This window comes from Buteo buteo, chromosome 3 (genome assembly GCF_964188355.1).
Source record: "Buteo buteo chromosome 3, bButBut1.hap1.1, whole genome shotgun sequence".
In the NCBI taxonomy this organism is placed as follows: domain Eukaryota; kingdom Metazoa; phylum Chordata; class Aves; order Accipitriformes; family Accipitridae; genus Buteo; species Buteo buteo.
The window spans coordinates 52,313,880-52,321,135 of record NC_134173.1 but is presented as its reverse complement, the minus strand read 5'-3'; positions in this window follow the sequence as shown (position 1 = coordinate 52,321,135).

The window sequence follows — 7,256 nt, the reverse complement described above, 5'->3', positions numbered from 1 at the left end:
ACCCAGAAATTCTTAATTATATGAGGTGCTATATAAACATCGTAAGAAGAAGTACAAAGTTATTTGATTCAAAATACAGGCCAATGAGAAACAGAGACTGACACTTAATGGGAGGGTAAAAGACTTTGAAAATAAGGAAAAGTTGCTTTGATTAAAATCAAAGAAGTAGCTGTCACTGGAACAAGACACAAAAGAGGAACGACAGCTCATCTGCAGCTATTGCAAATCTACTTCAGTCCTAAAGTATAGGACTTGGCATAGACATTAAAAAACTTAATTTGTATATGCTGATTTTGCACATGACTTGACTTAATAGTTCTTAATATGATGCTGCAGATAGTCCGGGAATGTATGGCCCACCAGCTCCAGCTGCACATAGAAAGTTGAAAATAATGTCATGAGGGCCTGTTGAAATTTTGAATCATCAAAGAGCGCACAAGAGCACAAGCTGCATAAATCATGGAGTGGAAAAATATTTTTGTACTATGATTTAGAAATAATTATGGAGAATGATGTTGAAAGTAATGCCAAATTTCCTGCTCATTACCTCTAAGTAAGTTTCCAGAATAACATACTACAGATGATGACATCTTATAAATGACAAATTCTGAAGATAAGAAAGCTCTGAAATATCCAATTGACAGTGTTTTCCAATATTTCTCCAGAGCATAAGCAACAGAGTCTTCCTGACTTAAATGAACTTGAGTAAATTCTCTGTACTGTTGTATTGAACAACAGTATAAAACTCCAGCAGTTTTCAGCAGCGGTGAAGAATTGTCTGTCATTGCTTGCTAGAAAAAAAAGGGTATGCATGAGTCTGTGGAAACTTCAAGAGCACAAATTGGGATAGAATTTCTTCTGTAATATTTAGGGAACACTTTAGCCATTGGTAAGGTAGATCCATTTTTCTGGGTTGGAATTTCACATTTCATCAATGAGTTGTTCCTAGATATTCGTGTAAAATACCAGAAGAATATTCAGTCACTTTCATTTAAGTTAACTGATGTTAATTTATATGGTATAGTAATTACAAACTGATCCATACAGGTCCAGAGGTTCATCCGTGCACTACATTTTATGTGATTAAGTTTCTGTATGTAATTGATGAGCTGCCTATATGTTCGTGTGACTAATTGTTTTATCCTAGTGTGTTTTGTAACTTCAGAATATTTTTTACATTCTTTAAACTTTTTTTATAATTTCCCATTTTCATGTCCACCTATGCTATCAAATCCCATTATAGGTATAGAATGGCAATCACTGTAGACATTGGATGTCAAACAACATTAATTTTAGCACACGAGTTTGGCTGATAGTGGATTGGGGATTTTTCTTTGAGATTTAATAATTTCAAGTGTTTTCTTCTGCTGCAGCAGTTCCAGTCTTCCTGCTATTTCACTTCTTTGGGTCTGCAGTTCCCTTAATGCAGGAACTAGACCAGGTCTTATTCAAAGCTCTGTGTTTTCTCAAGAGGCAGCTTGTGGGAACCATCCTTCCCTGATGCACAGGTCTCCAATACCAAGTTCCAGATATCTTAATTAAAAATCAGTTAGTTTGTTAGAGAAAAAATTGACAACATAATTAGAAAAACAGTAAAACATTGTTTCCTCAGGCTAATACCCGTAGGCTGGTATAACCTTCTGTCATCCATTTTGTCAGTATTGGTTAGAGTGTAGAAGCCTCTTGATGATTTATGCATTTGCCTGTTATGTTCTTAGTTCTTTAAAAGAGCTTTGGCCACTGTCAGAGGTAGGATGCTCGGCTAGCAGGATCTTTGATCTTGTTCAGTACAGGCACTCATGCTTTTATGGTGTTATGTTTTTTATAAACTAAGGAGAGTTCTTTTGTTTGCTTCCTTGCTTACCTGTGGGTAAGTATTTCTGCTCCTGTGCTTCTCTTTATGCAAACTGAGTTCAAAGGTGAAATGCAAAATATGTCTGGAACATGCTGCTATACAAGTTTGTTTGATGTCTCTTCTTTTCAGTGATCTGTCATAAGTAAGGTTTTGTATCAGTCTTACAGCCACTTTTTTATACCATGTACACTTTCAGACTTGTTTCTCCCAGATTCTCATTTATGTAGTAGGACCCTATGTCCTTGAGTTGTTACCCCAGTCTAGCTAATCCACATTGTTTCTGGTTTATCATTAAGACCTACTGCTCAGATATCGACAGATGAAGATGTTCTGTGTTGACACTGTTTTATGAGGTTTGATACTCTGTTTAAGATAATCACATTTGTTGTGATGCAGACCACGATCTCAATTACGTGTAGTGAGTACTGATTCATATGCCAGGGAAGGCGCTGGAAAACATCTGTTTCCTGGATCTGCAGTCTAGATGATTCTGAATGTTCTTATTCATTAGTGTCAACAAATGGTGCTCCAGTTATTGTTGGTAGCACTGTAGAAATCCTAGACTAGGCTGTCAAAGTGCTTTACTGAAGCCTGCTCAAGGTTCCTGAGCCATGTAGGCACATTGTGAACATTGTTGAAGACGAAGAGCCTATGCCAATCTACTTGTGTTGCTGGAGAGACAAGGTGGAGGGGACTCTTGGAAGGAGACTAGTATTGCGCTTCTCCATGGGAATCTTTGGTAAGAAGCAAAAGATTTATTTGAAATTAGGGTATAGACAGTGAAGAAAAGAAGCTTTGGAGAGTGGGCCTGCTACTCATTCTACAGCACTGTCCCTCGTTCCTTCAGTGGCAGTAGCACTGAAGCAGCCCGCTTGGCTTTCCGGGACTCTGATTGATGAGGGTAGGCAGTGAAGCCAGGCTGTTTTGCCATTCCCCTCAGGCTAGTGCCAGAAGCAATGTAATCTGCCTTTTGCTTTCAGATAACTGTGATGATACACACATTAATTAAATAGATGCTTGTATTATTAGTGTAGTACATAATTTTAATTAGTAAATAGTTATTTTCCAGACATATTTTATTATTGAAATGAGTATGAGTCAACAAGAACAAGCAAGTCAGAATTATTCTTTTTCATTTTCTTGTTTATTAAAATACAAAACTGGTGGCAAGTCACTTTGCTGCCTGAGAAGCAAATTGGAGAGGAGAGAGTTCTCTGTTGCCCCATTCAGCAGGTAGGGAATTTCTTCTAGATCCTTCACAACTGAAGTGAGTGATGTTGGAAGAGTGGTGAGATGAATGGAGCTCATGTGCTTGGACCAGGTGTCTGCAACATGTACCAGGGTGCAATACCTCTGATGGAAGTTTCTTCATGTCTTCTATACCAGACTCATACTGGTAGTTGTGGCAGGTTTCCTGAAGGATGTCTATACTGCTCTTCTAGAATGAAACTGTAGACAGGGCATGTTTCTGAATTGCTTCTCATGTAAGCAACTGCTTCCCAGAGATCCCAACACCAAGTGGCAGGGGTTGTCTTATGCCCTCACTGTAATTTCTAGCTCCGTATTGGTAGCAGAGAGCAGGCTGGCTGCCTCTGTACTGTTTGCATGTATGTCTCCTTTGGGTCTCTTGCGGTGCCACTGCAAAGACATGAAATAGCCCTCCTGAGTGTTTTTATAGCATGGAACTGAGGGCATATATGTCCTGGGATGTGGTTTATGAGGTATTTGAGGGGCAAAATTTGCTGCAATAATGTTGAAGGATGGAAGAGAATGGAGGGAGTTAGTCGCAGAGCGGATGCAGCAAACCTCGTGCAGTTGCAACCAACTGACTTTTGTGATCATTCCCTGGAGTAAATTATTCCCAGCACTGTGCCTGTACTTTATCTGAGAGAGAACAATTTGGAACTGCCTAGAGTAGGGGAGTGATAAAACAATTAAGCAATACTTGGTTTTGTGTCATGGCCCTGTAACATTTAGCAGTCTAGATATACCCAAACAAACAATCAGTTATACTGAGAGGATTTCTTCCAGATGCACCTAGGGGCTCTCTTGCAGGTTTGCTGTCTACATGAACTGCAGATCTGATCTTTTGGGCGACCTTGGGTTTGCTTTCAGAAGATTTTAAGTATTTTGTAAGGCTTCAAAAGGAAGTTGATATTTGTTCCATTTAAGTCCGCAACAGTTCTGTCATTAGCAGTAGGAATCGAATTTTATTCTTAGCAAATGGCTTTCCTCTTTTTACAATAGTAGTATTCTGTTCCCAACAAACTGCTGTATCAGGAATATTTTCTGCATCTGAAGTGGCAGCCTAAAGTGAGGTCATACTGAAGATACTGTTATGTGATAGCAGCTACCACTTGGTGGCATCCACTCCATGCTTTATTTAGCTGAAAACTCCACAGCCAACAAGCTGAGAAAACTTTCTGAGTTCCTGGCTTGACATTCTTTAAGGGTATTTATAATAGTTAACCTTATGCTAGTCTCGATTGGTATGCTCAGGGCTTGACATGTGCATGACCCACCTTCTGCTTGTATTTTAGTGTGGGAGTATACACATTTACTGACCTTGCCGTTGACTCAAGTAATCAAAGTAAAGTGATTGAACTCTTTCTTCGTCCTCTTCTTTGGAAAACTGTACAACTATTTTTTAGTCATGGAAAACCTGTTTAAACTCTTGGACCCTTAGTCTTGACCTTGCCGTGTACCTCACTTTAAACCAAGCTTTGATTTTAGATAAGTCAATTAGAAGCAAAGATAGCATAGATCTGTTTAGGAGGAGAGTGTACATGAAATGAGTTCTTGAATCTTTCATTTGCACTTTTCAAAGGAAAAATATTCAGACTTTTTCTGGAGAGTGTGTAACATTAGCTTTACTAATAAATTAAGGTTTATTAAGAGATGTAAACAGCTACAGATTCACTTTACCTAACTTTTGACACTTAAATGAGACATCAGAAATATATTTCACCAACCAAAATCTTAATTTGGAGGTTTCTATCCATCTCTAAAATGATATATGGCACAACAATCTCATTCAGTTTGATTCTAATGAGTACCTAACTTCAGATTTAAAGTTGCAAGCCCATCCTCCTTGTATTTGTTGTCAAAGTACTGTGAAACGAAGCAAGACAAGATTTTTTAAAATGGCTGGTAAATATTAATACATCAGATTTTTGGTAGCTTAGTGCAGATATCCTTAAGTGGGCAGTTTTTCTGATAGTGTTAGTCTGATGTAAGGAGAATCAAGAACTTTTCAGCTGTTCAAGTCTTGGTCTGCAAGTCCTTGGTCGCTTTAGGGAACATAATGTAGTAATGAGCATGGTGTGAGATCTAAATAAGTGGCATTTGGCAGTTTGTGGCATGGTGCTAGAGCAATATTCCTGCTTTTGAATATTTCACCGGTAAAATCCACTTGTGATGGTAGTGAAATAAAAAAAATATTTACCTACGAAAACTGTATACTTGTCATCTAATTGCATTATGCAATGATAATTGAATGGTAAATGACATTTGAATCTTATTCATTGCTTTCACACCTAGATTCTTTGACTTCTGCTTGGAGCTGAGGTTAGAACGTTTGAGGGTTGTCTTTTTTTTCATAATTTAAAGGAAATTTCATTAGCCATTCCGAGGTCATTGGAGAGTTGGTAGAAACCAGGTACTTCCCAGCACTTTTTAGACTTTTTTTTCTCCTACTAATAAAACCAAAATAAAATTGAACAAAAATTTCTAAAAACTTGATAAGTAAAAAGTCATTATTAATAAGTGAGATTGCTACTACTTTTGGAGCCAATAAAAATTTAAGTATTAAAACATTATACATAATTGAAACTTACTGGCTTATTTTGTGATTTTTTCAGCATAACCTGATGAATCTCCTATTCCTCTCTGTGGTCTGTATCAGTGTGGTGAGGATTGTGCTTTAAAAAATGCAGTCATGATCCTCTTTTGCTAATTTTCAGTTTTATTAAACAGGGTAAAGAAATAATCTGAGTTAATTTCTTCCTGGAAGTTAACTATGCTTGATAATCCCAGGAGCAATACATGACACCATTCCATGTTTCCACCAGAATAATCAGTCTTGTTATCAAATGACTCTGAATTCAGAGAACACTTCAACATTCTCAGTACCTCGTAGTTCATCACATCTCTGTAGTCCTTTGACATTGCTTTGCATTGTTGTTCCATATATTTTAAAAATTACAGCTTGGAACAGGCCTCTGTTGAAGAAAACCAAAGTATATGCATCAGTCTGCTTCTAGAGGGCAGCAAATGACTGTGTTTTAGCCACAAGAGAAAATTACAAAATTCACATACAGTTCTGCCAGCAAACCAAAGGCACAATCCAGCATCTTGTAGTTAATGGCAAACTTCCCGGTTTTTTTGATGGGAACAGGATCAGGCCCCTGTTGCTTTCCTTGCTGTCTTCCCTTATCCACTTTTTAAGTGGATAAGTAGTGTGCATAAAATACATTGGACTCCTGTTATCAGTTGTCATTGTTTTAAACAGTGTGAACTATGGATGCAAACATTATGTTTTTTATTAACATTCTGAGGCCACAATTCATCTGATATAAAAAAATACATCACATAATTGTAATAGTTTTTATCTAAATATTAGCTCATTGGGGTTTTTTATCTGTTTTGTTTTGTGGTATTTAAAGAAATGTGAATGATTTTTTTTCCTCTGCCCACACACGGTAGAGAATAGTGGGGGTGCCCCCTCTTTTGGAAGAAAACCCTACTGATAAATTCAAAAGTGTTGCTTAATGCAACCAAAAGAAAGAAAGATGGTAAGTAAAAGTTTAATTTTAAATGTAATTCACTTTTATTTATGCATAGGTTTTTCTATAGCCCTCCTTACCATAGCACTGGTATATTCACATATAAGCTTATACCTGTAGTGTAATATAAATGGTGATAAATTGGCTAAACATCTCATAACCCTTATATTTTTCTTGGTCAGTGGTCTGTCACTATAGAAGTTGTTCTAACTTTGTAGCCCCCATGATACCTTCAGCTAGACTTCCTTTTCTCTCAGAAAAATTACACAATTTCTTCTCAAAATTACCTTAGTTGAATTTGTGCAGAGCTAGAGGAGTGGGAACTGGTCAGATAACAACTTCTCTAGTGAGTATGTGTTGACTCTTTATCTCTTTGGCCCTTTGCTTAGGAAGAACTTAAGTTTTGTGCTCCACATACCTAGGGAACAATCTGGCTGCAGATACAAGCTGATGAAATTGTAGAGGTTCTCTAAAGTATGATTTATTCCTCATGGCTACCTGTGAATGTAGAAGACTGAAAACAGCCACCTTTCGGTACATTCTGATAATGCAAAATCTGCATTGTTGGCTGGGAACATGGCTCGTATATCCTCAGGCCTAGAGGGCATTTTTACCAA